This window comes from Chiloscyllium punctatum, unplaced genomic scaffold, assembly GCF_047496795.1.
Source record: "Chiloscyllium punctatum isolate Juve2018m unplaced genomic scaffold, sChiPun1.3 scaffold_1802, whole genome shotgun sequence".
Classification (NCBI taxonomy): domain Eukaryota; kingdom Metazoa; phylum Chordata; class Chondrichthyes; order Orectolobiformes; family Hemiscylliidae; genus Chiloscyllium; species Chiloscyllium punctatum.
In genome coordinates, this window is record NW_027311535.1 from 10,001 (window position 1) to 20,000 (window position 10,000).

The window sequence follows — 10,000 nt, forward strand, 5'->3', positions numbered from 1 at the left end:
AGCTCAGCCGGATTTGACCCGGCGGTTCTGGCGACGGTCTCGCCTTCGAGGGGGGAGCGCCCCGCGTGTTCAGGCCGAATTTTGTGCATTTCCATCGGCGGGAAGAGGTCCAAACGGGAATGGGATTGAATGTGACTGCTGAAGCCGACATTGAGACCTCTAACGCGGGTAGCTCGGCAGGATTTGACCCGGCGGTTCTGCCGAAGGTCTCACCTTCGAGGGGGGAGCGTCCCGCGTGTTCAGGCCGAATATCGTGCATTGTTAACGGCGGGAAGTGTTCCAAAAGGGAATGGGATTGAATGTGACTGCTGAAGCCGACATTGAGACCTCTAACGCGGGTAGCTCGGCCGGATTTGACCCGGCGGTTCTGGCGACGGTCTCGCCTTCGAGGGGGGAGCGTCCCGCGTGTTCAGGCCGAATTTTGTGCATTTCCATCGGCGGGAAGAGGTCCAAACGGGAATGGGATTGAATGTGACTGCTGAAGCCGACATTGAGACCTCTAACGCGGGTAGCTCGGCCGGATTTGACCCGGCGGTTCTGCCGAAGGTCTCACCTTCGAGGGGGGAGCCTCCCGCGTGTTCAGGCCGAATTTTGTGCATTTCCATCGGCGGGAAGAGGTCCAAACGGGAATGGGATTGAATGTGACTGCTGAAGCCGACATTGAGACCTCTAACGCGGGTAGCTCGGCCGGATTTGACCCGGCGGTTCTGCCGAAGGTCTCACCTTCGAGGGGGGAGCGCCCACCGTGTACAGGCCGATTTTCATGCATTTCCAACCGTGGGAAGGGGTCCGAAAGGGGATGGGGGTGAACGTGACTGCTCAACCCGACTTTGAGACCTGTAACGCGGGTAGCTCAGCCGGATTTGACCCGGCGGTTCTGGCGACGGTCTCGCCTTCGAGGGGGGAGCGTCCCGCGTGTTCAGGCCGAATTTTGTGCATTTCCATCGGCGGGAAGAGGTCCAAACGGGAATGGGATTGAATGTGACTGCTGAAGCCGACATTGAGACCTCTAACGCGGGTAGCTCGGCAGGATTTGACCCGGCGGTTCTGCCGAAGGTCTCACCTTCGAGGGGGGAGCGCCCACCGTGTACAGGCCGATTTTCATGCATTTCCAACCGTGGGAAGGGGGCCGAAAGGGGATGGGGGTGAATGTGACTGCTCAACCCGACTTTGAGGCATCTAACCCGGGTAGCTCAGCCGGGTTTGACCCGGCGGTTCTGCCGACGGCCTCGCCTTCGAGGGGGGAGCGTCCCCCGTGTACAGGCCGATTTTCATGCATTTCGAACCGTGGGAAGTGGCCCAAAAGGGGATGGGAGTGAATGTGACTGCTCAACCCGACTTTGGCGCTTCCGAGCCGGGTAGCTCAGCCGGGTTTGACCCGGCGGTTCTGCCGACGGTCTCGTCTTCGAGGCGGGTGCCTCCCCCGTGTACAGGCCGATTTTCATGCATTTCGTACCGTGGGAAGTGGTCCAAAAGGGAATGGGGGTGGACGTGACTGCTCATACCGACATCGAGACTTGTAAGCCGTGTAGCTCGGCCGGGTTTGATCCGGCGGGTCTGCCGACGGTCTCGTCTTCGAGAGGGGGGCCTCCCCCGTGTACAGGCCGATTTTCGTGCATTTCCAACGGTGGGAAGAGGTTCATAAGGGGATGGGGGTGAATGTGACTGCTCAACCCGACTCTGAGGCTTCTAACCCGGGTAGCTCGGCCGGGTTTGACCCGGCGGTTCTGCCGTCGGTCTCGCCTTCGAGAGGGGCGCCTCCCCCGTGTACAGGCCGATTTTCGTGCATTTCCAACGGTGGGAAGAGGTTCAAAAGGGGATGGGGGTGAATGTGACTGCTCAACCCGACTCTGAGGCTTCTAACCCGGGTAGCCCGGCCGGGTTTGACCCGGCGGTTCTGCCGTCGGTCTCGCCTTCGAGGGCGGAGCCTCCCCCGTGTACAGGCCGATTTTCGTGCATTTCAAACCGTGGGAAGCGGTCCAAAAGGGGATGGGAGTGAATGTGACTGCTCATACCGACCTTGGCGCTTCCGACCCGGGTAGCTCAGCCGGGTTTGACCCGGCGGTTCTGCCGACGGTCTCGCCTTCGAGGGGGGAGCGTCCCCCGTGTTCAGGCCGAATTTTGTGCATTTCGAACCGTGGGAAGTTGCCCAAAAGTCGATGGGAGTGAATGTGACTGCTCAACCCGACTTTGGCGCTTCCGAGCCGGGTAGCTCAGCCGGGTTTGACCCGGCGGTTCTGCCGACGGTCTCGTCTTCGAGGCGGGTGCCTCCCCCGTGTACAGGCCGATTTTCATGCATTTCGTACCGTGGGAAGTGGTCCAAAAGGGAATAGGGGTGGACGTGACTGCTCATACCGACATTGAGACTTGTAAGCCGTGTAGCTCGGCCGGGTTTGATCCGGCGGGTCTGCCGACGGTCTCGTCTTCGAGGCGGGTGCCTCCCCCGTGTACAGGCCGATTTTCGTGCATTTCGAACCGTGGGAAGTGGTCCAAAAGGGGATGGGGGTGGACGTGACTGCTCAACCCGACTTTGAGGCTTCTAACCCGGGTAGCTCGGCCGGGTTTGACCCGTCGATTCTGCCGATGGTCTCGTTTTGGAGGGGGGAGCCTCCCCCGTGTTCAGTCCGATTTTCGTGCATTTCGAACCGTGGGAAGTGGCCCAAAAGGGGATGGGAGTGAATGTGACTGCTCATACCGACTTTGGCGCTTCCGAGCCTGGTAGCTCAGCCGGGTTTGATCCGGCGGTTCTGCCGACGGTCTCGTCTTCGAGGCGGCTCCCTCCCCCGTGTACAGGCCGATTTTCATGCATTTGCAACGGTGGGAAGTTGCCCAAAAGGGGATGGGAGTGAATGTGACTGCTCAACCCGACTTTGGCGCTTCCGAGCCTGGTAGCTCAGCCGGGTTTGAACCGGCGGTTCTGCCGACGGTCTCGTCTTCGAGGCGGCTCCCTCCCCCGTGTACAGGCCGATTTTCGTGCATTTCGAACCGTGGGAAGTGGTCCAAAAGGGAATGGGGGTGGACGTGACTGCTCAACCCGACTCTGAGGCTTCTAACCCGGGTAGCTCGGCCGGGTTTGATCCGGCGGTTCTGCCGACGGTCTCGTCTTCGAGGCCGGTGCCTCCCCCGTGTACAGGCCGATTTTCGTGCATTTCCAACGGTGGGAAGTGGTCCAAAAGGGAATGGGGGTGGACGTGTCTGCTCATACCGACTTTGAGACTTGTAAGCCGGGTAGCTCAGCCGGGTTTGTTCCGGCGGTTCTGCCGACGGTCTCGTCATCGAGGGGGGAGCCTCCCCCGTGTCCAGGCCGATTTTCATGCATTTCCAACCGTGGGAAGTGGTCCAAAAGGGAATGGGGGTGAATGTGACTGCTCATACCGACTTTGAGACTTTTAAGCCGGGTAGCTCAGCCGGGTTTGACCCGGCGGTTCTGCCGACGGTCTCGCCTTCGAGGGGGGAGCGTCCCCCGTGTTCAGGCCGAATTTTGTGCATTTCGAACCGTGGGAAGTTGCCCAAAAGTCGATGGGAGTGAATGTGACTGCTCAACCCGACTTTGAGACTTGTAAGCCGGGTAGCTCAGCCGGGTTTGACCCGGCGGTTCTGCCGACGGTCTCGTCTTCGAGGCGGGTGCCTCCCCCGTGTACAGGCCGATTTTCATGCATTTCGTACCGTGGGAAGCGGTCCAAAAGGGGATGGGAGTGAACGTGACTGCTCATACCGACTTTGGCGCTTCCGAGCCGGGTAGCTCAGCCGGGTTTGACCCGGCGGGTCTGCCGACGGTCTCGCCTTCGAGGGGGGAGCGTCCCCCGTGTTCAGGCCGAATCTTGTGCATTTCGAACCGTGGGAAGTTGCCCAAAAGTCGATGGGAGTGAATGTGACTGCTCAACCCGACTTTGAGACTTGTAAGCCGGGTAGCTCAGCCGGGTTTGACCCGGCGGTTCTGCCGACGGTCTCGTCTTCGAGGCCGGTGCCTCCCCCGTGTACAGGCCGATTTTCGTGCATTTCCAACGGTGGGAAGTGGTCCAAAAGGGAATGGGGGTGGACGTGTCTGCTCATACCGACTTTGAGACTTGTAAGCCGGGTAGCTCAGCCGGGTTTGTTCCGGCGGTTCTGCCGACGGTCTCGTCATCGAGGGGGGAGCCTCCCCCGTGTCCAGGCCGATTTTCATGCATTTCCAACCGTGGGAAGTGGTCCAAAAGGGAATGGGGGTGAATGTGACTGCTCATACCGACTTTGAGACTTTTAAGCCGGGTAGCTCGGCCGGGTTTGACCCGGCGGTTCTGCCGACGGTCTCGTCTTCGAGGCGGGTGCCTCCCCCGTGTACAGGCCGATTTTCGTGCATTTCGAACCGTGGGAAGTGGTCTAAAAGTCGATGGGAGTGAACGTGACTGCTCAACCCGACTTTGAGACTTGTAAGCCGGGTAGCTCAGCCAGGTTTGACCCGGCGGTTCTGCCGACGGTCTCGCCTTCGAGGGCGGACCCTCCCCCGTGTACAGGCCGGTTTTCGTGCATTTCGAACCGTGGGAAGTGATCCAAAAGGGAATGGGGGTGAACGTGACTGCCCAACCCGGCTTTGAGACTTGTAAGCCGGGTAGCTCAGCCGGGTTGGACCCGGCGGTTCTGCCGACGGTCTCGACTTCGAGGCGGGTGCCTCCCCCGTGTACAGGCCGATTTTCATGCATTTGCAACGGTGGGAAGTTGCCCAAAAGTCGATGGGAGTGAATGTGACTGCTCAACCCGACTTCGAGACTTGTAAGCCGGGTAGCTCAGCCGGGTTTGACCCGGCGGTTCTGCCGACGGTCTCGCCTTCGAGGGGGGAGCCTCCCCCGTGTACAGGCCGATTTTCGTGCATTTCCAACGGTGGGAACAGGTTCAAAAGGGGATGGGAGTGATTGTGACTGCTCAACCCGACTCTAGGGCTTCTAACCCGGGTAGCCCGGCCGGGTTTGACCCGGCGGTTCTGCCGACGGTCTCGTCTTCGAGGCGGGTGCCTCCCCCGTATACAGGCCGATTTTCATGCATTTCGAACCGTGGGAAGTGGTCCAAAAGGGAATGGGGGTGGACGTGTCTGCTCATACCGACTTTGAGACTTGTAAGCCGGGTAGCTCAGCCGGGTTTGATCCGGCGGTTCTGCCGACGGTCTCGCCTTCGAGGGGGGAGCCTCCCCCGTGTTCAGTCCGATTTCCATGCATTTCCAACCGTGGGAAGTTGCCCAAAAGGGGATGGGAGTGAATGTGACTGCTCAACCCGACTTTGGCGCTTCCGAGCCGGGTAGCTCAGCCGGGTTTGACCCGGCGGTTCTGCCGACGGTCTCGTCTTCGAGGCGGGTGCCTCCCCCGTATACAGGCCGATTTTCATGCATTTCGAACCGTGGGAAGTGGTCCAAAAGGGAATGGGGGTGGACGTGTCTGCTCATACCGACTTTGAGACTTGTAAGCCGGGTAGCTCAGCCGGGTTTGATCCGGCGGTTCTGCCGACGGTCTCGCCTTCGAGGGGGGAGCCTCCCCCGTGTTCAGTCCGATTTCCATGCATTTCCAACCGTGGGAAGTTGCCCAAAAGGGGATGGGAGTGAATGTGACTGCTCAACCCGACTTTGGCGCTTCCGAGCCGGGTAGCTCAGCCGGGTTTGACCCGGCGGTTCTGCCGACGGTCTCGTCTTCGAGGCGGGTGCCTCCCCCGTGTACAGGCCGATTTTCATGCATTTGGAACCGTGGGAAGTGGTCCAAAAGGGAATGGGGGTGGACGTGACTGCTCATACCGACTTTGAGACTTGTAAGCCGGGTAGCTCAGCCGGGTTTGACCCGGCGGTTCTGCCGACGGTCTCGCCTTCGAGGGGGGAGCCTCCCCCGTGTTCAGTCCGATTTTCGTGCATTTCCCACGGTGGGAAATGGTATCTTTCATTACGGGGACAAGGGTCTGAAGCGGTGAAGTCAGTAACCGGCATAGTTAAGGAAAGGGTTCGAATTTTCTCAACAGTACGAAAAAAGTGAGCAGGGAAGCTAGAGAAGGTGTCAGTGAGTCCCAAACGAGTGAACCGCAAAACTTAGGGAAATGCCCGAAAGCGTTTTAAAGGGTGAAATCGGGAACGAGGAAATGATCGGAAAGTGCCTGAAAGTGCTAAATGAGTAAACAGAAAAACGATGAAAAATGTTTGAAAAGAAGAAGTGAGTAACCAGGAAAACTTAGAAAAATGTTCAAAACGAAGAAATCAGTAACCAGGAAAACTTAGAAAAATGATCAAAAAGAAGAAATGAGTAACCAGGAAAACTTAGAAAAATGTTTAAAAAGAAGAAATCAGTAACCAGGAAAACTTAGGAAAATGTTTAAAAAGAAGAAATCAGTAACCAGAAAAACTGCGAAAAATGTTTAAAAAGAAGAAATGAGTAACCAGAAAAACTTAGAAAAATGTTTAAAAAGAAGAAATCAGTAACCAGGAAAACTTAGAAAAATGTTTAAAAAGAAGAAATCAGTAACCAGGAAAACTTAGGAAAATGTTTAAAAAGAAGAAATCAGTAACCAGAAAAACTGCGAAAAATGTTTAAAAAGAAGAAATGAGTAACCAGAAAAACTTAGAAAAATGTTTAAAAAGAAGAAATCAGTAACCAGGAAAACTTAGAAAAATGTTTAAAAAGAAGAAATCAGTAACCAGGAAAACTTAGAAAAATGTTTAAAAAGAAGAAATCAGTAACCAGGAAAACTTAGAAAAATGTTATAAAAGAAGAAGTGAGTAACCAGAAAAACTTAGAAAAATGTTTAAAAAGAAGAAATCAGTAACCAGAAAAACTGCAAAAAATGTTTAAAAAGAAGAAATCAGTAACCAGACAAACTGCGAAAAATGTTTAAAAAGAAGAAATCAGTAACCAGGAAAACTTAGAAAAATGTTTAAAAAGAAGAAGTGAGTAACCAGAAAAACTTAGAAAAATGTTTAAAAAGAAGAAATCAGTAACCAGAAAAACTGCGAAAAATGTTTAAAAAGAAGAAATCAGTAACCAGGAAAACTTAGAAAAATGTTTAAAAAGAAGAAATCAGTAACCAGAAAAACTGCGAAAAATGTTTAAAAAGAAGAAATCAGTAACCAGAAAAACTTAGAAAAATGTTTAAAAAGAAGAAGTGAGTAACCAGAAAAACTTAGAAAAATGTTTAAAAAGAAGAAATGAGTAACCAGAAAAACGGCGAAAAATGTTTAAAAAGAAGAAATCAGTAACCAGAAAAACTTAGAAAAATGTTTCAAAAGAAGAAGTGAGTAACCAGAAAAACGGCGAAAAATGTTTAAAAAGAAGAAATGAGTAACCAGAAAAACTTAGAAAAATGTTTAAAAAGAAGAAATCAGTAACCAGAGAAACGGCGAAAAATGTTTAAAAAGAAGAAATCAGTAACCAGAAAAACTGCGAAAAATGTTTAAAAAGAAGAAGTGAGTAACCAGAAAAACTTAGAAAAATGTTTAAAAAGAAGAAATGAGTAACCAGGAAAACTTAGAAAAATGTTTAAAAAGAAGAAATCAGTAACCAGAAAAACTTAGAAAAATGTTTAAAAAGAAGAAATCAGTAACCAGAAAAACTTAGAAAAATGTTTAAAAAGAAGAAATCAGTAACCAGAAAAACGGCGAAAAATGTTTAAAAAGAAGAAATGAGTAACCAGAAAAACTTAGAAAAATGTTTAAAAAGAAGAAATCAGTAACCAGAAAAACGGCGAAAAATGTTTAAAAAGAAGAAATCAGTAACCAGAAAAACTTAGAAAAATGTTTAAAAAGAAGAAGTGAGTAACCAGAAAAACTTAGAAAAATGTTTAAAAAGAAGAAATGAGTAACCAGAAAAACTTAGAAAAATGTTTAAAAAGAAGAAATCAGTAACCAGAAAAACTTAGAAAAATGTTTAAAAAGAAGAAATCAGTAACCAGAAAAACGGCGAAAAATGTTTAAAAAGAAGAAATGAGTAACCAGAAAAACTTAGAAAAATGTTTAAAAAGAAGAAATCAGTAACCAGAGAAACGGCGAAAAATGTTTAAAAAGAAGAAATCAGTAACCAGAAAAACTTAGAAAAATGTTTAAAAAGAAGAAGTGAGTAACCAGAAAAACTTAGAAAAATGTTTAAAAAGAAGAAATGAGTAACCAGAAAAACTTAGAAAAATGTTTAAAAAGAAGAAATCAGTAACCAGAAAAACTTAGAAAAATGTTTAAAAAGAAGAAATGAGTAACCAGAAAAACTTAGAAAAATGTTTAAAAAGAAGAAATCAGTAACCAGAAAAACGGCGAAAAATGTTTAAAAAGAAGAAATCAGTAACCAGAAAAACGGCGAAAAATGTTTAAAAAGAAGAAATCAGTAACCAGACAAACTGCGAAAAATGTTTAAAAAGAAGAAATCAGTAACCAGAAAAACTTAGAAAAATGTTTAAAAAGAAGAAATCAGTAACCAGGAAAACTTGGAAAAAAACACTTAGAAAAATTTTCAGCAAAGTGTGAAAAATATTCTAAGTGTCAGCGGAGGAAAATGCTGCAGCATCGGGAAAGATTCGCAAACTTACACCGAACATGTGCTCCGAAGTGCCGGAGGAATTGGGTGAATTGAGCCCGGCAAATGGCCAGCTGTCGTTTTGTGCCTGCAGCCCGAAAACTTTAACTTTGTCTGTCGCGGAAGTCCGGACCGAGAAAAATCCAAACGGTTTTGACCGGACCGAGTTCCAGACCGATGCAGTCAAATTTGGAATTCAGACCCATTCAGTGCCACTTGTAGTTTTTCCGCAGTGAGGTTGGCGGGGTACCCGGAGATATATGGGAACACGATTTTTAGAACAAAATGGCGGCGCGGGACCGTTCTGAAAGGCATCCGAAAAACGGTTCCACGGGCATAGCACTTTAATGACAGGTATGAGTGCATGCCGGAGAGCTCTTGGAAGTCGAATTTTTGACACTTTGTCAATTTTTTGACAGATTTGACAAACTCTTTCTGTCTGTTCTAAGAGTCAGTCAGAGACTTGTGCGGCGGTCTTTTGACACTATTGGAGGGCGGGCAAACCCCACGTTGACTCCGGCCGTCCCTCCACAGGCGCTCGTGTCCAAAATGAAGGCGAGAGACGCGAGTGGCCTGGTTCCCTTGGGTGTTGCCAAGAAGGCTGCGGGCTGACCGTTGCCTGAGCACTCCCTAAAGCCTCTTGTGATGAGAGCAGACCTCGCCTGCCGCACGACCGGCTCTGGGAGTCGTTGGGCCGCTATTTGTGAATAGTCTGGTCCTCCTCTGCCACCCGGACAAGCGCGATGGCTCTGCCGCCCTGCGGTGCTCGTCACCCAGGTTTGGGGAACACGATACTCGTAACAAAAATAAAAGGCGGCTCGGGACCTGCAGGCGAAAGGGGTCCCGTGGTGCTAAGCACGTCGACTTCGGGTCTCGGTGCAAGCCGGAGAGCTCACGGAAGTCTAAAGTTTTCGGCACGTGGTCGAATCTTTTCAAAGGCTTACCCGGCTCTTTCCGTCCATTCTGAGAGTAAGTCAGAGGCCGGTGCGGAGGTCTCTTGACAATCGGAGGGGGTGGTGGCCCTCCGCAGGCGCTCGTGTCGAAAATGAAGGCGAGAGACGCGAGTGGCCTGGTTCCCCTGGGTGTTGCCAGGAAGGCTGCGGGCTGACCCTTGCCTGAGCACTCCCTAAAGCCTCTTGTGATGACAGCAGACCTCGCGCGCCGCACGACCGGCTCTGGGAGTCGTTGGGCCGCTATCTGTGAATAGTCTGGTCCTCCTCTGCCACCCGGCCAAGTGCGATGGCTCTGCCGCCCTGCGGTGCTCGTCACGCAGGTATGGGGCACACGATGCTCGTAACAGCAAATAAAGGCGGCTCGGGACCTGCAGGCGAAAGGGGTCCCGTGGTGCTTAGCACGTCGACTTCGGGTCTCGGTGCAAGCCGGAGAGCTCACGGAAGTCTAAAGTTTTCGGCACGTGGTCGAATCTTTTGAAAGGCTTACCCGGCTCTTTCCGTCCATTCTGAGAGTCAGTCAGAGGCCGGTGCGGCGGTCTATTG